The sequence below is a fragment of the Lissotriton vulgaris genome, unplaced genomic scaffold (genome assembly GCF_964263255.1).
Source record: "Lissotriton vulgaris unplaced genomic scaffold, aLisVul1.2 SCAFFOLD_492, whole genome shotgun sequence".
NCBI classification, from domain to species: Eukaryota; Metazoa; Chordata; class Amphibia; order Caudata; family Salamandridae; genus Lissotriton; species Lissotriton vulgaris.
In genome coordinates this window covers 221,207-247,965 of record NW_028251456.1, presented here as the reverse complement: position 1 = coordinate 247,965, position 26,759 = coordinate 221,207, and the positions used below count along the sequence as shown (strand labels likewise).

At 45.5% G+C, this 26,759-nt stretch overlaps 1 long non-coding RNA gene across 1 annotated transcript in view; it reads left to right on the top strand.

Moving 5' to 3' along the window:
• LOC147662879 (uncharacterized) overlaps positions 1–26,759 on the top strand; it is a 116,912-nt gene that overhangs the window by 32,006 nt on the left and 58,147 nt on the right. The window contains exon 3 of the long non-coding RNA XR_015305479.1: positions 20,782–20,872. This is a non-coding gene — a long non-coding RNA (uncharacterized LOC147662879). The remainder of the gene's footprint in view (positions 1–20,781; positions 20,873–26,759) is intronic.

Genomic DNA, 26,759 nt, shown 5'->3' with positions numbered 1-26,759 from the left:
CCGCCCGCAAAATAACAGTCGCCCCATAGAGAGGAACCAAGAATGATATAACACAATACTTGCGACTTGAAATGAAGGGAGAGGCCAGCGCGCAGATCAGGAAATACAGTATGAAATAGGTAGAAGTCTCACTGAATGCACAATCAACACATCAACAAGTATTTCAGTCCGGGGTCACAACCAGGCGGACAGTCAGTGTCAATAAGGGAAAAGTCATCAGCCCTGTCCCGAACGTCGGAATCCCACCAGGCAGAGCCACAGCGAAGCAGTGAAACAATATGGCCACAGAGAGAGTGAGAGTGTCGCAGGAACACAAAATGGCCGTCGAGATCCAACAGTAACTCCAACTGTAGTAGTGAGTGCCCTAGGAACCTGCAGAGCGTACAAGTTCTTCGAAGTCAAAGCCAGAAGGCACAACCCAGGGGCCGGTGATGAGGTCGACGATGGTTTAGATATGTCCCAAGGCGCTCGCGATGAATATTCCAACAATGTCGCACTCTCCGGTGAAAGGAGAAACAAAGTATCCCTGATAGAGGCAGCAGGCAAACAATCTCGGGCACCAGTAAATTCGGGAGCGGGCACCTCTGTCCTATCGACAGAAGGAAGCACTGTATCGCCATGAAGCGCAAGCGGAGATGAGGGTAGAGTTGGCGGGGTCAGTACCTTGCAGTCCCGCCGCAGCGACGACGCCATGTCGTCCAGCTTCTTCCACAGCACTTGGCATCCTTGGCGCATATCCGCGCGGAGGTCATGCAGGGCAGTCAGGAGGATTTTGAGAGATATTGCAGGCTGAAGCCCCCGGCTCCCACTTCCCAAGGAAGGTATTCGGGAATCGGACCCCATCACAGGCGGGGCAACACAGGCCAGCGACAGGGACGGGCGCTCTCCCCCACACCTCGGAGCCTCAAACAAAGCCATCATGGCGAAAGTCCGGGGAAAATCACAGGATAGTCGTGGCCCAGGCGAGCGTCCTTGCGGGGCTAAAGCATTACAGAGCACAGCACCAGTGAAGCACACAGCGCGAAGAGGCGCCCTGCACCATAGGGGGGTAGCGAGGCGCGGGGCCAGGCAAGCACAGGCTATCAAACATGGCCGTGCAACACTCTCCGCCCGTACCTGCCCCAAACAAAGGATCCGCTGCGATAGGGTGCCTCAGCTCAACGAGCGCTCGCTCCTGGCCCCCTTCTGCAATCACCGTATGCGTCGCAGCACAGACAGTGCATCGTGAGGTCCCCACCGGTGCCCAGGTCGTCAGCGCCGATCAGGTATCCTGGCCGCCATCAGGTCTCCGGGGAACGGCAATGAGCTTTTGTGCAGACGGGCTCCCGGGCTGTGGGCATTACCGCGGCTATCTCCGGCCGCCGGGCAGGTCGAGAGACCAGGAACACACCGCTGGAATCAGCGCCGCGCCGCCCTTCATCCGTTAGTGAAATGCATCAGGATTCTTGCCAGGATCACGGGGCGGCGGTAACAGGCTGACGGAGCCGGGAGCCTACAGGTCTGCTCCGGTCGCCATCTTGGCTCCTCCCGAAACAGCCATTTTTTATTTACATTTTCCACACCACTTCCTGTGAGCACAACAACAACATAGAAAGAGGACCAATACACCTTTCAGTATTGTGGGCGCCATCTTAGTCTTCAATACTGTAGTCAGAGATACATAGCAAACATCGACATTACTGCCAACACACTAGCGAACATTTGCAAATTGCTGCAGATGTTTTAATGCCCTGTATGGGCGATCTGTTACTCTTACGCATATATAAAAAAGTTTTGTTATGTATCATACTTGTATAATCACGCCCTGAATGGGCACTACACAATAATGTGTATATATTCTTCTACCATCCCTTCTTCGCGCAACACAATAATATAGGTCCTCCACCCTCCCTTGAAAGTGACAACAAATTAAATTCCATAAAATATACCAAACTGTAAATTCATATTCATCGCAAAAAGAAATACAAATATTGTCCAAATATTTTTACAAAATATCTAAACATTCAAGTTCATACTGCTACTTCTGATTCAGAGTCCCTCCCCTTGCTTTCAATAAGTTCTTATTTCATCTTGCAAGGGGACCACTACTAGGAAAAGAGCCCTCTACCCTACGTGCACTGCCAGTTCCTCATTACTGTTCAACCCTCCGGGTGCCTTGGCCCCCAGATCTATGATATATCTCAACTCTAATAGTCTCAGTCTAGTCAGCCTGTCTCCTCCTCTTAAAGTAGCTGGAACATGATCTAATATAAAGTAGGTAAGTAAATCCCTGTTACTATCATGTAGTGTTTGATAATGTCTTGCTACCGGGTATGTTATGTCCCGTTTTTTTTATTGCACGTTGGTGTTCTAAAATCCTCACCTTGGCCGGGTGAATAGTGCTCCCTACATATCTTAGTCCACAGGGACATACCAGACAGTAGGTGATATAGGGGGTACTGCAAGTTAAAAACTTCCTGATCCAGCGTGGTTTAATATTCCCTTTCACTGAATATGATGACACCTTTTTACTCTTACTACACGCTTTACATCTTTCACATGGAAAAAATCCATGTGGAGCTTCCCCAAAAGGTTAAGGTACTGTGTGTACAAAATTACTGTGTGTCAATGTGTCCCTAAGGGCCCTCTCTTTTCTGAAAGTTAATATAGGACGTGCCGGAATATCTTTCCCAATCACTGGGTCTGATCTCAATAAGTTCTAGTTCCTTCTCATGATGTTTCTCAGTTCTCCAGCCCCACTCGAGTAGGTCGTTATCATTCTAAAGTTATTTTTTTCTTGACTAGGATTTCTTGGTGTCAGCAAATCCTGTCTGGGTTTAGCTTCTACTTTAGTAAGTGAGTCTCTCAGTAACTGTTCTCCATACCTTCTGGCTCTGAATCTCTCAATACTAGCTTTCGCATGTCTCAGGAAGTTCTCGTTAGTAGTACAGTTTCTTTTCATCCTCAATAGCTCCCCATAGGGGATACTAGAAATCAGTTTAGGAGGATGATTACTCTCAAAAAGTAAGATGGAATTCCCTGCCGTAGGTTTACGATAGAACTGTGTACAAATTTTACCATTGGCAATAAACACCTCCAGATCTAAGAAATTCACAGTTGCCTTGCTCATTTCGGCAGTGAATCTCAGGGTTCGAGGCATGTGGGCTGCTGAATTCATATCTGTGCATAGATCGCCGCCTAGTGTTGGGTCCGGATGATTGCACATTGTTGTCCTGGAAGAGTCTTCGAAGTATCACGAGATAGGTGGCTCCTCCCCTGGACTACAGTGCGCATGGGCATCGCCCCCATCCCCAGATTGTTTTTTTCCGCCATTGGGTTCGGATGTGTTTCGGTTCCCTCTGTCGGGACCGATAGTAGTTTTACGTTTCTACTTGAGACCAAAAGGTCTTTAGGCTGGGCGTTGGTATTGTTTCGTTCGGGTTATCTTATTCTCAGCTCCGAACGCTTCCTGCCCCTCCGCGTGCTCTCGGCGCGGACGGGCCTACTCGACGCTCCAAGTTCCTGAACATGGAACGGACTCCGTTCAAGAGGTGCCCGGTGTGCACCTCCAAGTATTCACACCTCGACGTGCACCCTGTGTGCAACAAGTGTTTGTCACCGGACCATGACGAGGCCAGGTGTATGGCCTGCTCAAAGTTCCGGTGCAAGAAGACCCTAAAGCATCGTCGGGCCGCTCGACTCCAGGCCCAGTTGTCGGCACCCCCTGCGCCCCCGCCGGACAACATCTTTGAAGAATTTGAAGAAGACGAAAATGTCTTTCAGGTTTCGGACTCTAGCCCTGCGTCGGAGGGAGAGGACTACGACGCAGAAGATGAGGAGTTTGATGAAGCCGGCGACGAGGTAGGGGACGACGATGGGGCCATTGCCACCGTGGGGGATAGCTCGGAGGAAGAGCACCCCCAGACTGATTCAGGGGCCAATCCCCAACATACGGCCCAGGTCGAGGGATCGCCTTCGGGCCTTACCCAAGACCTTGCTAATAGTCCAACTGCCCCGCCTCTCGGCCCGGCCGCGGACATTTCTGAGGCGCCACTCCCGTTGAAGAAAACGAAAGTGAAGCCATCGGGATCCACACCATCGGTTTCGAAACCGAAAGTGAAAGCTCCACTGGTGGGACAGAAGGCTCTAGAGGCGTCAACACCTAAGAAAGTCAAAATGGCCGACTTGAAAAGCCACGCCAAAATGGCCGACCCCAAGGCCTCGGGGTCGACGCCGAAGACGAAGGTGGCCGACGCGGCTGCATCGGCGCCGAAGATGGTCGAGGTCGACGACCCGAAAAAGGCTCCAAAGAAGCGTCAAAGCGATTCCAAGGCTCCGGCTGCGCCGGCTCCGACCGTCGGGGCCAAGGATGGCAAGGTGTCGACTCCGAAGACGCTGCCCCCGGCAGACTCGACTCCCGACTCAGGGAAATCGCTCGAGACAGTCAAGCCCTCTCCAGCCTTGACGAAGAAGGTCGCTGAATCCCTGCAACGGATTCGAAACGCTGCGGTTCCCGAACCAGAGGGAGTGAAGCCGAAGCCCGCATCGAAGCCGGCGAAGGTGCAGACGCCTATTCGCTACACCCTGCCGCCGAAGTCGACGAAGAAAGCCTTCGCTCCAAAGCAGGGGGCGGACGTGCCCTCAAAGGAGGTGTCGACGCCCAAAGCGTCGTTGGCGGGGTCGAAGCCTCGGCTCCAGCCGCTCGCTGAGGAAGAGCGCCGTGAGGTCATCATCGACGCCAATACTGGGAAATTGTCCCTCCTCAAACGGAAAATCACCACGGAACCGGTGCTTGAACACTTTCGGATTCCTCTTAAAAACAAGAAGGACTCGGCGGGCGCTTCGGCCCCTATGGAGCCTTCGTCTCCCAAACAAGTGGAACGTTCTCCTACGCGTTCTAACGCAGGGGAAGGTGACGATGAGGAGGAAGTCGAGTACAACTATCCGGCATACTCGGATCCGGAGGAGGAACATGAACCCTGGTCGGCCGGAGCCGACCCAGATGACCCGCAATCGGGTCAGGAACCGCAGCTCTTTGCGGCAAAGGCCTCACCGACGGAGGACTCTGCGGCCTTCAACGCCCTAATTGAGAGGCCCGCAGCCAACCATGATGTCGAGCTCCACTCAGATCCTGTGGATGTGGATTTTTTGTTTGACACTTTCTCAGTGGCAGAGAAGTCAGTCAAGACATTGCCAATGCTCAAAGGGGTGCTAAAGCACGTGCCGGAGGTCTTCAAGGAGCCCACTCGGGCGCGTGTCATCAATCCTCGCATTGATAAGAAATATAAGGCAGCGCCCTCGGATCCAACATACATCAAGGGACCCTTGCCACTGGACTCTTTGGTTGTATCCAACGCTCGGAAGAGGGCGAATTCACAGACTACTGGTGACGCTCCTCCCCCAGACAAAGAGTCGAAAATATTCGAGGCCTCGGGAAAAAGGATTGCTGCGCAGGCAGCTAACATCTGGCGTATTTCAAACACGCAGGCCCTACTTGCACGCTACGATAGGGCTCACTATGACACCCTAGAAACACTGTTGCAGCACCTACCTGACCTGTACAAGGAGGCTGGGGAGATGTTAATTCAGGAGGGCAAGCTAATCACTAACGCTTCCATCAAATGTGCACTAGATGTGGCTGACACTGCCTCCAGGGCGATCAACACTAGTGTGTTGCTGAGGAGGCATGCATGGCTTCGAATCTCAGGCTTTAAACCTGATATCCAAACAACCATACTCAACCAAACAGTGAATCCTGACCACCTGTTTGGCCCTGAGGTGGATGCGACACTGGAAAAAATGAAAAAGGACACGGACACTGCCAAGTCCATGGGGGCCCTCCAATCTCAGCAGTTTCGGGGTGGTTCCTTTCGCCGCTCCAATTCCAGAGGCACCTCCAGGGGTCAAGCATCGCAATCCACACAGTACTATAAAGGCAATACCCAGACCTCATACACCAACAAGGGTAGAGGTGGCTACAGAGGCAACAATGTCAAGGGCAGGGGACGTGGAAACAATAGCTCCAGGTCCACCACCGCCAACAAGCAGTGACGTCTTGTCACTGCCCCCCGACCACTCAACACCGGTCGGGGGGAGACTCCAGCAGTTCCTGCCCGCGTGGAAATCCATCACCACGGACAGGTGGGTGAGATCTCTTATCCAGTACGGTTACTGTTTGGAACTTACTTCCACTCCACCAAACATACCTCCAAGAAGCCGTCCTATGTCCGGCGAGCACTTGCACTTGTTGCAGCAGGAGGTCACAGTCATGCTGCAAAAAGGGGCAATAGAGCTCGTTCCACTGCAAGAAAGGGGAACAGGGGTTTACTCCCTGTACTTTCTGATCCCCAAAAAGGACGGATCCCTCAGGCCCATCCTGGACCTCAGGCCCCTCAACTGGTATATTCTCTCGGAGCACTTCCATATGCTCACGTTACAGCAGGTTCTCCCTCTGCTTCAACAGGGGGACTTCCTGGCCACACTGGACCTAAAGGATGCATACTTTCATATCCCCCTGCATCCTTCCCACAGGAAGTATCTCAGATTCACAATCCTAGACCAGCACTACCAGTTCAGGGTTCTGCCGTTCGGGGTCACCACAGCGCCAAGAGTCTTTACAAAGTGCCTGGCGACTGTGGCGGCGCATCTGCGACGCCAAAACGTCCACGTCTATCCTTATCTGGACGACTGGCTCATTCAGGCAAGGACAGAACAGCAGTGCGCAGACCACGTGTCACGCACTATTCATCTCCTGCACGATCTGGGATTCTCGCTGAACTATCCAAAATCTCATCTCCAGCCCGCCCATGTACGGCAGTATCTGGGCGCGATGATAGACACGCTGGCAGCCACTGCGCAGCCAAATTCAGTGAGAATCGCCAGCATCCAGACTCTGATCCAACGATTCAGACCTCAGCACTCGCTTCCAGCGAAGGTGTTCATGCAGTTGATAGGCATGATGGCCTCCTGCATCTCCATCGTCCCGTACGCGAGACTACATATGCGTCCGCTTCAGGAGTGCTTGGCACGTCAGTGGACTCAGGCTCATGGGCGACTGACAGACCTAGTGTTGGTGAGCGGTCGGGCGTACAACTCTCTGCATTGGTGGAATCCACAAAACCTTTGCAAGGGCCGACCGTTCCAGGAGCCTGTGCCACAGATTATCCTGACAACGGACGCTTCTCTCCAGGGATGGGGAGCGCATGTACTCCATTACACGGTGCAGGGACTATGGACACTACAGCAGAGGAAGATGCACATCAACGTTCTGGAACTGATGGCAATCTTCATGGCTTTAAAGGCATTCAAAGTACATCTGTCCAACAAGGTCGTGTTGATCCGGACGGACAACATGACGGCCATGTACTACATCCAGAAGCAGGGAGGCACACACTCTCCGCAGCTGTCTCATCTGGCTCAGAGCATGTGGAAGTGGGCCATTCAGAGGAACATCTTCCTCATGGCGGAGCATCTCCCGGGCAAAGACAACCAGATGGCGGACCTGCTCAGCAGGCACAGCCACCAAATGCACGAGTGGGAGATACACCCATCAGTACTCCAACCGTACTTCCAAAGGTGGGGTCATCCAGAGATAGACCTGTTCGCCACAAAGGAGAACGCAAAATGCCAAAGCTTCGCCGCCAGGTTCCCACACCCGCAATCACAGGGCAATGCGATGTGGATGAACTGGTCAGGCAGATTTGCGTACGCTTTTCCCCCAGCACCTCTGATACCGCTGGTGGCACGCAAACTCAGGCAGCACTCGATGACTCTCATCCTGGTTGCTCCAACATGGGCTCGCCAACCATGGTACACCACGTTTCTGGAACTCTCCGTGGTACCGCATCAGAGGCTTCATCTCACCCCCAGCCTTCTGACGCAGAGCCATGGCGACATTCAGCACCCAGATCCGCAACAGCTCAACCTGGCGATCTGGCTCCTGAAGTCCTAGAGTTTGGCTACCTCAATCTTCCCCCCGATTGTATGGACATCATTCGGGAGGCAAGGAAGCCCACTACTCGAGCTTGTTACGCAGCCAAGTGGAAGCGTTTTGTCATGTACTGTGTAAACCACGATATTGACCCACTGGACGCTTCCATTCAGAACATTATTTGCTACCTGTTCCACCTGTACCAATGCAATTTGGCGTACTCTTCCATCCGCATTCATTTGTCTGCGATGGCAGCATACCTTCAGAATAGGCAACACCTATCCCTTTTTAAGGTCCCTGCTATCAAGGCTTTTCTGGAAGGACTCAAAAGGGTCATTCCACCGCGGACACCACCAGCTCCAGAATGGAACCTCAATGTGGTTCTTACAAGGCTGATGGGTCCTCCCTTTGAGCCACTGCACTCTTGTGAGCTTCAGTTTCTGACTTGGAAGGTTGCTTTCTTAGTAGCAATTACATCGCTACGTAGGGTTAGCGAGTTGCATGCGCTCACCATCCAGGAACCTTTCTTCCAAGTACACGCTAACAGGGTGGTGCTCCGCACTAACCCTAAGTTCTTACCCATGGTTGTATCTCAATTCCACATGAACCAAACAATTGAGTTACCAGTGTTTTTTCAAAACCCAGAGTCACTGGCGGAGCGGATGCTCCACACCCTTGATGTTAAAAGAGCCTTGATGTACTACGTCGACAGGACTAAAGATTTTCGTAAGACCAAGCAACTCTTTGTTGCTTTTGCCTCACACCACAAGGGAAATGCTATCTCCAAAGCTGGGATCGCTAGGTGGATAGTGAAATGCATTCAGATCTGTTACGCTAAAGCTAAACGCACTCTCACAATTCCACCAAGAGCCCACTCCACCAGAAAGATGGGGGCCTCTATGGCTTTCCTAGGTAACATTCCCTTAGAAGATATTTGTAGAGCAGCTACATGGTCTACCACACATACTTTCACTAAGCATTACTGTGTAGATGTGCACTCTAAACAGCAGGCAGCTGTTGGCCAGGCTGTTCTCAAAACGCTTTTTCAAACGGCTGCAGCTGGCACGGGCGGCCGCCGCTAATGGAGGGACTGCTATGTATTCTATGCACAGATATGAATTCAGCAGCCCACATGCCTCGAACTGCAAATGCTACTTACCAGTATGCATCTGTTCTTGGCATGTAGGGCTGCTGACATTCATATCGCCCGCCCTCCTCCCCGGCGCCTGTAGCAGCTGCAGTATTTTCTTTACACATATTTTCATACTCTTAGCATAGGGCATCACTCACATATTTCACTCCATCTCTGCCAATGGCTAAAAACAATCTGGGGATGGAGGCGATGCCCATGCGCACTGTAGTCCAGGGGAGGAGCCACCTATCTCGTGATACTTCGAAGACTCTTCCAGGACAACAATGTGCAATCATCCGGACCCAACACTAGGCGGCGATCTATGCACAGATATGAATGTCAGCAGCCCTACATGCCAAGAACAGATGCATACTGGTAAGTAGCATTTGCATTATTGTCATTCTGGTTCAGTACATTCACAAACATAGATGCCGTTTCCACAGAACCCCTCCATACCAGGAAGAGATCTATTTACCTGTACCAGGCCACTATCCTTCTGTCCATTCTACATTGGTAAACGACCAGACCACCTGCTCCTCCCACCATCCCGCGAAAAGGTTTGCGTAGTTGGGGGCGAAGCAGGTGCCCATTGCCGTACCCGTAAGTTGTTTAAAGTGCTGGTCCTGGTACAGGAAGATGTTATTTTGTAAACAAAAGGTTAGGAACTCCGAAAGCATTGAATTATGCTCCACACATTTTATGGAATGTTTGTCCAAAAATTATTTCTCAGCTTTCAAGCCATCTTTGTGTGCTATATTGGTGTAAAGGCTAGCTATATCCATTACAACCATACAGTCTCCTTCATGCCAATCCATTTTTTCAATGTGATTCAAAAAATCCTTTGTATCTCTGATGTAACTTCTTAAAGATTTAACAAAATCAGCCAAGAAATAATGAATATACACAGATACATGTTCTAGTAAACTCCCTTGTGAGCTCACAATCGGTCTACCAGGTGGTATATATATATATATATATATATATATATATATATATATATATATATATATATATATCAAGAAATGAGAGGCGCTGACTCTGTGGAAATGAAACACCGAAATCTTTAATCCAATAGATAGCCTAGATGCGTATAGACGGCAATATATATAGATACAAGTTTCTTCACGTCATCAAACTGTTCTTAAAAGGAGCTAAAAATTGCATTCCCAAAGAGGATGTCGGCTCCCACATGGAATCTAAATATGGTGCTCACATAATGAAGTCATCTTTGAAACTATTACACAAGACTACATTACAAAAGTTCACACTAAGACTGCTTTTTTGGTGGTCAGAACATCACTCTGCGGAGTTACTAAGTTACAAGCACTCATGTTACAGGAGCCTTACTTCCAATTGCACAAAGACAGGATTGCAATTAGAACTGACCCACAGTGCATGCCAAACATTATCGCTCAGTTCCAGATGAGCCAAAGTATTCTGATACCAAGTTTCTTTCAGAAACCGAAAACGCATGCAGACAGAACATTACATGCCCTAGATGCAACACGGACTGTAATGTATTACATCAAAAGGACAAAGGCTGACAGGAAATCAAAGCAACTCTTTGTATCATTTGCCAACAGTTTACTGGGAAGGCCGGCTACCAAGAACCCAATTGCAAGATGGATAGTAAAGACTATTCAGTTGTGCCACCAGAATGCAGAAGAGACGTTACAACACAGTCCTGCCGCACACACAAGTAAAAGAGGAGCAACTGTTGCATTTTTAGCAAATACTCCACTATAGGATATTTGTATGGCAGCAACATGGTCATTAGTGCACACATTCACAAGACACTATTGTGTTGATATTCAAATGAACACAAAAGTGCGAGTAGGACTAAGGGGCTTACAACATGTGTTTTTGAATCAAAGCTAATCTTTAACCCAACCTCCACTGTATTAACAAACTGCTACAATATCTATGCACAGCATGTGAATCCAGAAAAGACTCATGCTGCAAAACCTATAGTTTACCTGTCGGTGTACGTTTGCAGCTTGAATTTGCTGGATTCACAAGCAAACCCACCCTCCTCCACCAAGAAAATGAAATAATACAGGGAAAAAAAGGAAGATGACGACAAAAGGTGAGAGCTTCCGGCGGAAGCACAACTTCACCAGGGGCCCCAAATGAAGGTATGATGATGCTCTCCAGCAACCAAAATAGTAGTACAAAAGTTTTTGGGGAGAATTCCGGACCTAGCCTCTAGATAGCAGAATAATGCAAAGCATGTGAATCCAGAAAGTTCTTCAAGCAGCAAAACTTCACCGACAGGTAAGAAATTAGACGTTCCTTACCGACCCACCCCGCCTCCCCTCTTTGTGAACAGATTTCGAGGGTCAGGGCTGTTCCCCTTTCGCAGCCCTAGCTTTTTCCACCCCAGTGGTGAGTATTCGTCATGGTTACGCACTCCTGGCGTGGAAAGTTGCGAAAACAAACTAACAGCGTGCTGGGGTGGCTGTATATAGGCACAGCACGTGTCATTTCTGGCATTGATGACACCACGTGAAGTCCAGCAATGCTAATTACCGACGCTCAGGGGTACTGCTCACAAAATTGTTTTGCATCCAGTCTGATTCCTCTGGACAATTCGAGGATAAGGGAGATGCCGCTAGATATTTTCTACCAGATAAAGCCGATACTAATGTAACTTGTTCAATTAGAGTTCGCTCCTTGACATGTCCCAAAGTCTTGCCTGTGGCCGAACATCCTGTACTCGTCTGCCACAGGAACGTGATTTCTGCAACATGTTCCAAGAATTTAGGTTAATGTTTTCACTGATACTGGGAAAGAGTTTCCCAATTACAATACCTTGTTCCTGGGTCCTTGCAAACAACAGTACTACAAATGCTTTAATACATAACTGAAGGCAATGTACAACTTGTTTAAAAGTAAGTTTGGGGTGTGGGGGGAGCTGAATTCCAAGACCACAAAGGTTTAGGGCTCTCTTTGCTCACACTTTCTTCCATCCTGCTAATGTACTAGTGTGGTTCCAGGCAACTTGAGAGGAATGGCAACTAGTTCTTAACAAGGGGAGCCTCTTTGGACGGACTTCTAAGTAGTGGGAAAGGCTTCCGAGAATGCATAATCTCTGGTTTATTCTTCCAGCGCAATTTTCACAGCAGAGGTGATGGTGGTACTTTGGTCTGGGTCTACATCTGTTGGGGTTGTGAGTCACGTAGTGGCATGGAGATTCCGTATGCACTGTCGTGTTCTATCTAGGACCCCAATCAATATTGTGACCGTATGCCCCTATACGGCTATAATCCATCCATACCCCTATAATGGCATAAACGATCAGAGCCATATTTCAGAAACTCGCCTCTGCAGCTCATTACAGTATATGACACAGCAGAAGCCACTATTTTAGATTCCTAGATTACACACCGAGTACTTTCAACAGATAAAACTCCCAGCAACCTGGGAAAGCCCCGCTTGCTTTGTTTTCATTAGTAATAGAACTCTAATGAGCACTGTAAGAACGACCAGTTCTTAGTGACATCTTTATTGACGTCTTATGTCCAAAAACTTACGTCAAACAAGGCACCTTCCAGGTATAAATAATACCAACGTTGCCTTAAGCAAACACAGCAATGGGGGTGGAGAATACAGGAGCAGAACAGCTGTCCCTTGCAGAGCTCAGCAGATGCGAGAAGCCCACGGACGCTGCCCCTCCTCCTCCTTGACGCGCTGAGAAAGATGCTGTCTTTTCTCCTGCCGAGAAAATCCAGCTCCGGCATTTCCAGCCTACCCTTGCGGGTAACTGGGATATCGAGTCCTGAGAGGAGATACAAGACCTCCAACATTCTATTCCAGAGGTACAGTGTTGACTAAACCCTTAGAGAGAATTCTTGAAGCAAACCCTTGGCAAAACCAACTTAACTTAAATTGCTACTTACTTACTCCCTCCCAAGTATTAGGCTTAGGTCCGGTACACTGGGGTAGGTGTAGTTAGAAGCACCAGTTGAGGACGTTAGCTAAATGTATATATGAATGTATATATTTTATTCATTTTAACTATCGTATGGCTAAGAAACCATATCAATGCTTTTACAGTATTATTTCGCAATCCTCCTTTTACTGTACGCACTTTTTATAATAACAAGTCTTGCAATTGTGGCAATTCATTTCTCTTGCATGAGAAGAAAGACTGTTCAATAAATAATATCTTTTATTGAAAACGCCCGTCTCTCTATTCTCTGCGTCCTGGTGAAAGTAATTCTTGCACAACTGACTGAGTGAAATAGCTGTCTATTGTTTCACACGCAAAGTTGTCATGTTTATGTGGTTGTTGGAAAACTGAATCCCTTCTTGTCTGAGCCAGGGGAGCTGATCACTTCCTATTCAGTCAAGAAAGTTTCCAGTGACCTCTGAGCTAGTTGGTACAAACCCAATTAAGTCTAACATAGTCAGTAGAGACCTGGAAGACCGCACTTCTACGTCTACACTGCTGTTTGTTATTCCAATGCGCAGGGCCTATTGGGAAAATAGGAACTACACTACAGCACCAGTGGTGATTATTTTGATGTCAATGTCAGAACCAGAGTCACAAGCATTCCTCAAGGTTACCAGGTGACTGGAACATGAAGGCATGTAGCGGTGGCAAGGCTTTAAGTAGTGTTCTCTCATGGTATGTGAGGGCCCACATCTGCCCCTTTGGCACCTGAACTGACCAACTGTCTCCATATACTGAGGAGAGCAGCACTAGGTTGAGATGTGGTACCATCTCTCACTCTTTTATCAGTGATGTCTGGTCCCAGACTTTCATGTTAGTGGACAAGAGTGATTAGCTGGGATCAGTGTCCTAGTGGAAAAAGAACAAGGAAGAATTCTTTAAGCTCTCACAGAAAGGACAGAAAAGATAATTAAAGCAATTCTATTGAGGTCTTAATTGTCAAGGAGGAAGCATATGCTGCCAAGCATCAATGATGTCCTAAGAGAAGACTGCGATGGGAAGAGTAGGTATGTTGAAAAAGGAGTGCAATCTTTTGAGGGGAAGATGGAGGGTCTCGCATGCAGTGTACTGAAAGTAAAGCTGTGGTCTGTTACCTCCACAGTTCTCATACAGACTTGACAAACAAGGACATCAAATATGTGGCTGGAAGACACGCATACATTCACGGCCTGTGCAATTGAGGAAATGGTGAAAGTTAAACTACAGCTTGAAGCCCTGGATACCCCGGGTTGAGATTCCATCATAGGGTTCTGGGTGTTCACTCAATTCTAGGAATTGATTCCATTCGTGCTGTGAAATGATTGGATGCACAATTTGCAAGAGTTCTAGAGTGAGAGAGACTGGCAACTGGTGTGTTCTTCTGCCTGGTTGCCTTCGCAGTTAAGGGGAACTCACAAATCCTGCAGTACTCTTCCTGTCATTAGCAGATTTGCAGTAGGGTGTGTTAGGCATTTCCGTGCAAGAAAAAAGTTCTGTTGGAGGCTTGCTACATTCTGATATTCCAGGCATGTTCTAAAAAGGACTAATTTTGATCAAGTCTGACTTGTATGCAAGAGGCACTGTGGCATCTGTAAGGCAAAAGGTTGACAGGTCTTTTCTCGGGGGCATAAGAGGATGAGAGGGTATGTCTCTCTGTGACCTTTTGATGTTTATTCTGCTCTGGGAGGGCAGTATTATTTTAAACCTACATCTTAGCGGGGTATTGTCGACTTTTGACAGGGTGGAGTGGGAAATGTATCATGTTCCTGTATAGGCTTTATTGTGATTTCTGATGGTTTTGAGTCACCACTGTCACCTCTCTTCCTCCATGAGACCCGTGGGATACTGCCTGGTTGATGTGGCTCTAAAGATGGTGTTTTTCTTTTTATCCAATGTTCTCTGCCGATAAGCGGGTAGACGCATGAATTTTGGCTGGGTTTGCTCTATGAAATGCATACATTTGGTGATATCTAGTAGCTTTACTAGGCTTTGAGATTTTAAGGGCAGGCACCCCCTAAACCCTCAAGTGGCCAATTGACGTTCCCATTATTTTGGAACTGAAACAAGTTGACACAGTACATTTCTCTATATACGTCCTCCATGTAATGAGCAGCAGTAAACTCCCATGTCTATAGTAGATGAACCATTTGAGAACCTCGCACCTGCCAGCTACTTTCTACTTTTGACTTGACCAAAAGGTTTTACACAGGTAGAAATGCATCCTTCTTGCCGCCTTTTTATGCCAGACTAACCTAGGTTTATATGGGTTTCTTGACCCTTTCTTCTCGGTGGCTGAGGCTTCTATTAAGAGTATTGGGAGTGGCAGGGGGGCTTGTGTGCTAATGTCTAAAGAGACAAGAACATAGATTTAGTCTAACTGGATATTGAGTTTGAAGAGAACTGGTTGTAACCGTTTCAGTTTTCATTTAAAATGTGCAAAGTGAGCACAACTGTTGCCCAGTTGAAGTGCAATAGTATCTAAAACCCGGGCCATTGGTGATAAATCGCAGCACCCAACAAGGATTCTCGCCTAGGAGCTGAAGAAAAGATCACTCCGGTGTAAATGTGCGCTGTAAAATGTGTGATCTAAATGTGTGAAAACGAATAGTGCTTGAATTTGTCTACCAATTGCATCGTGAATGCAGTAATCCATAATCAACTAACCCCACAAACTGATTGCTGTTATTTGTACAACACCATATTGGCGATGCTCCAGCTGTAATTAATGTACCGATTCATGGAGCTTATCCTACCTAGTATGCAACTCCCAGGCTTTACTGGATTCAGACAGAACTTGTTTTTTTTCCTCCCAAAAGTTAGATTTGGGAGGCTTTTGAGAGAGAATCTTAAGTCTCTATAGGTATGTGATAGATGCTTCAAAGCAGCAGCAGTTTTAAATTAAAGTAATCGATTTGACCATTAAATCCAGTGAAAGGTAGCAGCTTATCAAAAGAGACTACTGAAATTGGGTTAGGATGTTGCAAGATCAACTGGTTCCCTTTGGAGGTAAGAAGATGTGTGCATTTAATTTAGCTCACAGAAATTAGAGATTTTCTTTCCATTTCCTATGTCTTCTGGGCTGCCTAGCACTTTTTTTAATCTTGACCATAGTGGTGGAGGTCCTTGGCCCTGCTTAGGAATCTCTGCTCAAGTGGCTCGTTAGGTACTTAATTATCAGTTATGTTGGTTCCCAACAAGATTTCTTTCACCTCACTGTACTTTGTTGCTAGTCTCAGAGGTTGATCTTTAATAGGCTGTGCAGAACCTTTGAGGCTTCCAATACTGGTTTGTTGCCTCATTTCTCGAAAGAACAAGATCACTGGTGATATCACCGGAGTAGGATATCCGGTTATCATGTCTACGAACTGTGGCTGTTGGGTCCTCTGCAGGTGGTTTAGGGAAAATAACTTTCTTACTTGTTTTGCAGCAGCAGATATGTGTAATCACAGCAGGCATTAAAGTAGGTGCTTGGATATGTACTATATGAAAGTGACTGTTGCAACTTTGCATAGCCGATTGGCTATAAGATTTGATCGTATTGTGAAGATTTCTCGACTTCTATTGTCAGAGGTGATATCTTTTGCTTCTTGAAGTGTTATTGTTGCTTTTTGTTCAAACTGTAGAGTAGTATAAGGAGATTAAGTATGTGTTTTTGAGCTTTCTCAACTATTGCAATTATAGTGTATTGTGAATTAATGAAATGTATTTGAAGAGCACAAACTGCTACCCTAGTAGTAGGGTGTTCTCACGCTGGTAAGGTATGAGATCTGCAGGTAAATAAAGCATAGATAAGGGACAGTAATTTTTTAAGGGATTTACAGAAGAGCATGTGATCCAAGCTGGAAAATAGATGAAGAAAAGAAATTGCAGTGTTTAGCACCCAGAAAGGGAAAGTATCGGCCTCCATCTCTATGGATTCAGAAATTTGGAGAGCGTTTGAAAACGAGGATTACAAAGATCTCCCTCGACAGTGGTGGGCAAAGAGGTGCTGCCTATAGCAAGTTCTTTTCCAAGGAATTCTCTATGCCAGTGGCCGAGAGACTTAAAATAGACATTTTGGCAATGGGGGATCAGTGCAAAGGTGTAAGAGAGCACACGCCTGAGTTAAGGGCAGAAAGGCCCAGGATGAGGCAGGCAGCATAATTTTGAACCATATATACTCAGTGGAAACAGGGAGGCTGGACAGCAAAGATGGAATGCATTACAATAATCTAATCAATATATGAGTGATTTGATAGTCACCATGAAGTTATTGTAAGATAATTATGGAAAATTAGCAGTCAGGAGGGTGCACCTTTTTTATTTTTACATAGTTTGACTCTGTCTATCGTCTTGATCTGTGTGTTCCCATTGAGGTAAGTGGCATTTGGATACATATTTTCTGGAGAGCATTGTTTAAGGGCCCATAAGTTTCTGTACTATTTTATTTCATGTATATTGTAAAGTAAATATCCCCCTTGATATGTTGTTTGTTTAGGGCAAAATTGGCTAAGGATGTTTTTACTGCCTTCAGCAGTGAGAGAAGTGCATGGGCTGATACATACTTCGTTTTCTACAGTGTTGTGGTACAGACCTGCAGGCATTATAAGATCCATGCTTTTTAGTGAGGCTTTCTACTTTTCATATTGAGTTTAATTGTCCAGAGTATTGAATTGGCTTGGCCATGAGTGGGTGGAATCTCTTATTTTTATTTTTTTATTAACATGACTGTTTACTTGGAAAAGACCATTTGTAATTTCAAGCTTGTCTGTATGCTAACATAATTATGCTAGTGTTCCAGGGCACAGAGTAATCGATTAGATAGAAAATTCCATATGAATCTGTCTCGAAGATAACTTGAGCAATGCTTGGCCACACTTTAAAAAGGAAAATCATTTGTCAAAAAGAATATTTTTAAGTCAGTGGTTTTGAGATCTGATTATTTTCATTCGAAGTATTTGGCCCGAAATCAATGCATGCTTGCTGAGCAGAGAAGATGGATTTAAGACAAGGTTCTCTAAATTAAAAAGTAGGACATGTATTTTTATCTGTCCTAACGGTTAAAACCCCTAATTGTTTTTACTGTGGAAAAGGCTAGTAACTCAATTGGCGAGTACAGAGTTACAGGCGGGCACTTTAGCTCTGTTAACTTCTGAATGAGACCGCTGAGTTTGGTACTTCAAAGTATCAAAGGAAACCGTGCATTAAATCAGATTTTGTGGTTAAATTGAATTTAATCTCACTAGTAGTCAAAGTGCAACTTTAGTAAGTTGCTATTTTGTTGCTTAATGTTTTCCGGTGCTTTTTTATGTTTGAGCACAAAGATTGTCTTCCAAGACAGCTACTAACACCCTGGGGAGATGTGTGAACGGGACTCAGGAAAGGGAACAATAGAGACTTGCCGTTGGCAAAGAGGTTATCTCTCCCTGTCATTAATCCACAAAGGCGAGCTTCAACGGGGAAGCCGTCTTTGCAGGGCAATTGGTGGATATACATGAGGAGCTACTCTTATGGTCAAATAAACAGGATGGCATCAAGGACAGAAATTTGAGAATAGTGGTTAGACCTATTTTCCCTTGAGGGCAGGTAGTCCACAGGTGATCACACCTCTGGGATGGGATACCCAGCACCACAAGCAGAGAGAAGGATTCTGCAATCTTTAGAGAGGGCAGAACACAGCATTGTAATAGCTGGATGGCACACTTGACAAAAAGTTATCAGGTGGGAGGTACCGTAGCCCATTGGCTAGGGACCGCCACATTCCCTGAGTGCACTTTCTGGGCATAAAGGAGGCACCCCTCGCCTCCCTGACTTCAGATCTCGCCTGTACTGGAGGACTACCCTGCTGGCCTTGGACTTGGCAAAAAGAGGCTGCACCAAAGTTTGGACTTCACCTGCTGATCCTTAGCCTAGAGAAAAGAAGACTGCTTGTGGTGTCCTGCTCAAAAAGAAGTCATCCCTAACCCCGGACAGAATTAATGAATGAATGAAAGAAAATTTATACCGTGCAACTAAAACCCGAAGGCATCAAGGCGCCTAAGAAGTGGAGACTCAGTCAGTTTGCTGACTTCCTGTCCCAACACCAGGGCCACAAAAGCTGAGGAAGCCTGCCTTGGAGAGTTGGTAGCCAAACTCACCATTTCCTCGCTCTCTACCGAAGGGCAGGCTGGAAAACTGAGTGCCAACTCTCAAAGGTTGCACCAGAGTCTGCTGGATCTGGGCGAGTCATCGGAGTGCATTTTGTTGCCCAGAAGGAAAGCTATCGGAGAATGGAAACGCTGGTTTCGTTGTGACTAGAGACCCAATAGTCAAGTGGCAACTGGACATTTGCCGGGCATATCAGAATTTCCAGGGACATTGACCCCTGTGGCCGAATATGCCCCACCAAGACCATGGACTGGGGAGTAGCCCTGTCAGGCACTCAGCATCCTGCATCCCTTGCATCAGGAACACTCCATAAAAGTCAATGACAAGTTGCCATTATCACTGGGTTGGAAACAGTTTTTTCTTCAAGGGAGCTAATCCTTGTTTTTTGGGGGTTGCTTTAAGTCCCCCTGGCCTGCTCCTCGCCAGGGTTGGTTTCCCAAAGCAACTGGAAGTGACCACTCAACTTTGATAAAAGTTTCCACAAAACGTTTTGAAGTTGAAGTACCAAACTTGCAGTACTTACCAATGCTTTTTTGCGGTTGAGTATAAAGCTGTGATGTTTCTCCAAGTATTTATATCTCTGGGACCCTCTGGCGAATCTTCTTGGCTCGAAATGTATTTTAAAAAAATACAGTTGGTTTTTATAAATTGGCTTTGCATTTTTTGAGTCTTGTATCTTTCTTATTCAATAGTTTTGGTGCTGTTTAATGCTCTACTCTAACTCCTCTGTCAAAACCTGATAGATCGAAGCCACAGCTATCCCAGGGTTGAGCTAAGGTTTAAAAACTAGCATGACCAAACCGAAAATGGTATTGTGATTGCTTTACATAGCGGGGTCAAACAACCACTCCATATATTAGTACACCACTTTTTTTTTCTTTTTACAGAGTTTTATATAGCGCGAACTTGACCCAAATCGGGTATCAGAGCGCTTTACATAGCACCAGTTACGTTACATGAGGCATTTTTGTAAGGCACGTGGAGATTAAGTGATTTGCCGAGAATCATAGGATGTTCAGCGTCATTGCCAAGACTCGACCCTCTCCCCACTTTTCTCACAACGTTACTCCACACGGATATGGAACGCATTCGCGGAAGTGAATGCATTGTCCATGCTGTCAATGGAAAAAAAACTACGGAAAAAAGAAATACAAAAAATCTCGACAGAACAACTGAAACGTTAATTCATATTAAATATGTTGTATCTGTCTCAAAATTAAATGTTTGTTTCTGTGGGAATATTTCTTTCAATTTACAGCATGTTTATCTTATTTCATAATTTATTTTTATTTTAACGTTTTCTGCATTTCTGGCTGCCTCAGGGGGTTCAGAGTGATGTGAAAAGTACTTAAACCTGAAATGTTGAAAGTTTGATTTTTTTTGGACAATTAATGTTATCCTACATATGAATATAAAGATTTTCTCTTTCAAAATATGCTCATTCTGAATGCATATTTCTTATATTTGTAGCAATATAGGTGTATGTTCAATGTCGTGATGTATATTTATTTAAAAGTATTCTGAAGTAGTGGTAGGCCTAAGGTCCTCTAATGCGATGTACAAAGTACTACGTTTAATGTTTGATTTCGAATAATTAATCCTGCCCTTCTCATGAATTTTAAATTGTAATTGTTTTCTTAAAAATCAAATGATTTCAGTGTATATTTCTTATACTTATAGCTATTTTATGTGTCATGAAGAATTCTTTGGCCTCCTGTGCAATCAACTTTGACCAGCTGATGCAAATAAGAAGGACCAGCATGCATTATGGGTAGGAATAAAATTGCAAGCGTGTGGCTATGTCTCTCACTGGATGCTTGTCTATTGTGTTTTATACTGAAAATAGGTTGGAGATACCAAGCTGCCTTGCCTGGTACTCAGCCCTGGGGTGCCCAGCTCGCTTAGCAAGCAGAAACTCTATAATTCCTTTAAAAATGCCTATACGAACAGTTTTTAGTAAATTTATTGGAGAAATGTTGCTGGAAAATGCACCATGCTGCATTTTCTTTGGGGAAAGATAGTCCAGCTATGCTCATGGTTCAAAGTTCATTAATTGGTCTTATGACACACCACATTTAAATTTCACCAACTGCCACTGCTCTCAGCTTTCTGTGCCAATAAAAACACTATAGAGCTTTAAGACATAAGTGCTACTTTTTCTAATGCAGCTTCCCACAAATATGGCTGCTTGCATGGCAGCAAATGGCAAATAATCAATTTCTACCACCAGATTCCTCCAGCCAAGACCGAAGGGGAATGTTCCTTTGATCAGTTTGGGAAATGTCTATTTATCTACTTATCCTTCCCATAACAGCTGTTCTCATTAAGTTGACATATTCCAAAGCGAAGATGTTTCTTGTAGCTTGAGCGTGGTTTTAGACACACCTGCACATGTCGGAAGATCCACGCTTTACTGCTTAGTCAGCCACACCTTCTTTCCAAGTTCCAGGGAATTGATCCTGCACCCCAACTGTTCTTTGTTAACCTTTGTAGTCCAGTTCCCAAATAAGCCCATATTTTACCCAGAATAGTGCATGGAATTCTTGGAGAAGCATGCTTCCTACCATTGCCTCTTGTGCCTTTAAAAGGTGTCGCATTTTGTGTATACAAGATAATTGCAGGACAAGTAGGTGTCGAAACAATGTATTTCTCCCACCTCTTCTGGGCCTGCCTTGATCAGGCCTGCAATGATCATCATTTAAGGTGCATCTTGCAATGTGGTGTCACACTGTGAAGAGGATTTCGGCACAACATGGTAAAAATGCAGGCGATAATCCTCCTATCTTCCACGCAAGAGGTTAGGAACAGAGTGGAGAGTGACAACCATCGCTTTTATGTAATTTCTACAAGGACAACTAGGGAAAGGGGTATAGGGAAAGGGAGAGAAACTCTGGAGTCTTGGATCGTCTTTCACAGACCTCGTTCTCTGGCAACAGGCTATGTTCCCCAGTAGTATAAAATTGTGTGGTAATTTGCCTATTTGAAACACACAAGGGTACTCTCTGTGAATATGCGGACTGATATGTCTGTCGGATCTCCCATGAGTATGTCTTGCCTGTTGCGCCGATGACAAAACTCACTTAATGATCCCTGGAGACACCAGAAAAACCAGCTGGGCTTCGGCACACCAGGAAACCAAAGTCAAGGAACTGCCAGGAGTCTGAAGTAGAGGAATTCTGGTAAGAAGTTCCTTTAGGCGAATGCAAATAAAACAGCTGAGGGCACATGGTGTAAAGAAAGAAAAACACAAGAGAGCAATAAGGGAAAAACAAAGGTGCAGAAACCAAACCGCAAACAAGTTAACACCAGTGGGAACCATAAAACAAAGAAAGTTGCTCAGTAACATTGCTCAGAAAAATGACACTGCTTAGGCTCCCAAGGAAGTGTTGCACTTGTGATCTTGCTACAGTAATTGGCCTGATTCTTTCTCTGTGCTCAGATCTCCTCCTTCATAGCTCCAGCCTCCACAGGCATGTCCTCCACTCTTTACAGGTGTTCCTGCTACTCTGTTGTTTTTGAGCAAGCCTTATCTTTGCGCAATCTCTTAAAACCCTCAGACCTTTCTTGTTGAATTCTGTTAGTTAAGTCTTGAAATAGAACACTAACCCATTCAATGAAAACAAAATAAGTTTTTTTCAACTTTCATAACCCGCACAGTAGTCAAGGAACGCTAAAAAGTGATTGGTGCCCCCAAGTGATGACACAATGACGAGCAACAAGGATTGTTAATCAAGATGCAAACAACCTAGATCAGATAAGTAGGGCATGTGACAATGCCAGAAAAAGTCCCTTTGGTTAAATAACTCTAGTACTTGTAAAGTGCTGTACACCCGTGCTATGCAACTGACTTCTCATAGGACCTTCAAGCTGTAGCAAAAAAAAGACCAGCTAGGTCAGACGTGAATTAAACTCCCAACTAAGACACACATCATAGACAACCGTGCAGTTTATAGAAAGTATGGCACTAGTAGAGGTCCAGTTAAAAGTAGAATTGAAAAAGTCACTTAAGCGTGGTCAAGCCGTGCAGCAGAGTGCATTAATATCTTGTGAAATTAGTCCTTGGATAACCACGGTCTGTCTTGCTTATACATGTATAACCACATACGCATTAAGCTACTGAGTTTGAGTTTGTAAAGCACACTATGCCATTAGGAGTTAAAGGGCTGCCACCGGATGAAAAGGACTTTTGAGAGAAAACTAAATTTCATTCAGGGATGAGAGAAAAGCCAAGTTTCCAGTTGCTTGTGCAATGTCATATAGGAGGACAATATAAGTCCTGGGTTAGGATCAACTCCCAAATACCCATTCTGTTTTTCGAGGTGTGCTTATTTGTACAAAAAGAACAATTGATGGACAGAATGCAGGACAATGTCATACATTCACCCCAGTACAGAGATCTGGGCCTAAATCAATTGTTTCATTCCAGTTTGAACCCAGCTGTATGCAAATCAGTCCAGCCCAAACTGTCCGGCCAGGTCCTCCCTGGACTGGGAACTAGCATCCTAGGGCCGGTTGGCTTGACTCCAGTGGCTTGGAGAGCACAGGACCCACGTCTGGGCATACCCACCCCACTTGGGGTGATAAATGCAAAAAGAACAATTGATGGGCAGAATGCAGAACAATGTCATACATTCCCCTCAGTACAGAGATCTAGGCCCAGATCCATAGTTATTTAGCTCCCCATGCCATTCCAGTTTGAACCCAGGCATAAGCAGATCAGTCTTGATCCTGCGCCCAATGGGAACAGTCCAGCCAGGCCAGGCCCTCCCTGGACTGGACACAAGCATCCTAGAACCGGTTTCAGTGTTTCAACCCTCTTCAGCCAGGAAAGCTTGACTCCAGTGGCATGGAGAGCACAAGACCCACGTCTGGGCATACCTGTCCCAGACGTTTGGGGTGACAAATGGAAAAAAAACAATTGATGGACAGAATGCAGAACAATGTCATACATTCACCCCAGTGGGAGGACCTGGCTTGGCAGTTCGGGCTGGACTGTTCCTATGAGGCACAGGTTCAAGACTGATTGGCATATTGCCTGGTCCAAACTAGGGTGGGGTCGTGAGCAAAAGGATGGTGGATTAAATCCAGATCTTTGTGACTAGGGGGTGAATGTTTGCATTGTTCAGTATTTCATCCATCAATAGCTTCTTTTACTTTGTAAAACATCTACACTGGTAGGCAGCTTTCTTTGTAGCTATTACTTCAATATGCAAGACTAATGATCTTCAGGCACTGTGTATCCATGAACCACGAGCAGTGTTCATAAGAGTGATCATGGAAAGATTTCTTGCTAAGTTAGAGACAGTTTTAACCTACTTTTTCCCAAAAAGCACTTTCTCCAACAGAGATCTTTATAGATGTTGGATGTTAAAATGGTTTTGTTTTTCTACTTCGAAAATCAAAAATGCTGGAAAAAAACGAACCACTTTTTGTCACTTGAGCTTGGTCGGACTGGTTTGAAGACATCTTTCCAGTCTATTTGTAGATAAAGCATTTCCTACTTTCACCTATTTGAAAATGGTGAAAACAATCCCTTCTGGTAGACAGAAGACTCACCCCACAAGCAGTAGGGCAGCTACTACAGTCTTTTGGGGAATTATTCAAAATTCTGAGATTTGCAAGCTTTAGTTTACTATTCATACCATTATAGGGTATTATTGTCTTAGTTCAGAAAGTATTTCACACCACTCATTTTCCAGTATTGCCTTGCTCTTCTGTTCGATGCTTATACCTATCAGTGATCATCCCATGAAGGAGAGATGAAGGCTAGCTACTTGTAATAATAGCTCTCTTTCAGGGGATATTCATCAAAGTCCTGGTCAATGATTTGTCCCGCCAATATGCGGGATGTTAGAGCATTTTGCAAATATATATATTGGGACTGTCTTATGGTCCAGAGTGTCCATTAGGTTGAGTAAATTAAAGCTTTTAAAAGTGTACACACTCAACAACAAACTAAGTAACAGACCCAACCTGGTAACAGATTTGCTCAGGGACTATGGAAGACAATGTAACTATTGCGCCCTTGTCTCTGTTGAGAACCTTGAGACAACTGGAAAGTGAAAATGTAAATCCCAATATCCAGTTGACCGACCTTGACTTCATACAGGAGCATGATATGGCGGTATGGGGGCTACATCTACCCCCTTCCAGCCATGCTCAAGGACCATGCCTACTACCACAAGAGACTCTGATACCTTCCATGATTCAATAGGGGAAGAAATAAAGAAATTAGACATGGAAGTCAACTCAAAGAATGGGAAGAAACCACATGCCATGTGGAAGTATAAGAATCTAGTAGCCAAACTGTGTAAGTAGCACATTGGGCTAAGGAACTCTGATAACCCCTTCAGTGCTGATGACAAAGCCAGCTCGTCATGGGTGTTACCTGCCCTGCGCTTATGACGAGCTGGCTTTGTCATGAACAATGGGATTTCAAAGGATCCAGCATGCAGCGGGAAAACCCATAGCACCCAAGGTGTTAAAGAAGTCAATATTGTGGTGTTGCCAATGGACCTGTATATTCAAGAAGCTCTCAACCAACTGAGCCAGAGTGATTAATACATGAAATGTGACCAGACCTTACAGGTCCAAGCCCAGTTACAATAAAAGCAATAGCAAGAGAGTTGGATGAATGATGGTCTCTTATCATATGATGAATTTTTATACTTGCGAAATACTGTTTTAATTCCAAATGTCATATGATATTCCTATTGAAAAAGATGTTGTGTTAATTTCTGTGAACGTCACAGCGTTGTACACAAGTGTATCACACACAGATGGTTTGAGAGCTAAAGCACCATTTTCTTCATAGCAGACCGGTCACCCTTCACAATCCAATTCAGATGTAATTAACCATGATAAGAGGTGTCCGGAAGGCTGCTACTTCTTGTTTGGGGGAGAGCTGTACCAACAGATATGTGGAACTGCGATGGGCAGCTGTTTCGCCACCAGTTATGCATGCTTGACGGTGGGCTGGTGGGAGTAACAGGTGTTCTGCAGGGACCATGAAGAAACCTGGGCAGAACACATCATGATCTGGACCAGATTTATAGATTATCTTTTTGTGGTGTGGAAGGGGTCTGTAGACTCGGCTGGAGCAGTTTGTACGAAATTTGAGCATCAATGATCTGAATTTACATGTCCTGTATGATCTAAGCACATCCATGGTGACATTCCTTGATATAGAGGTGTATGTACATGAGGGGAAACTGGAAACAAGGTTACATTGGCAAAAACACAGCAAGGAACACAACCCTTCATGTCTCTAGTTTTCATCCTAATCACACAAAGATGGGTATTCCATATAGTGAAATTATGCGTGCTAGAGAATTTGCAGCACAGATCATGACCTGAAAAAATGCTAGAATGAGATGGAAAGCAGGTTTGGTTACAGTGCCACAGTAGTAAAGGCATTACGAAAGGCGACAAACAAAAAAAAGAGGGGGAAGCAATTTTGTTTTCCAAATTGAACACAATGAAAACAAAAGGAGCACAGTCAGCAATGAGATTTTTAACACCTTTTAATAGCCAAGAAAAAGAACCAAGAGCACTTTTGAGGGAAAAATGGCACATGGTTAAATCATATCCAGTAATAGGGAAATTAGTGCCAAAATATCCTTTAATTACATACAGGAGGGCATTAACCATGAAATATG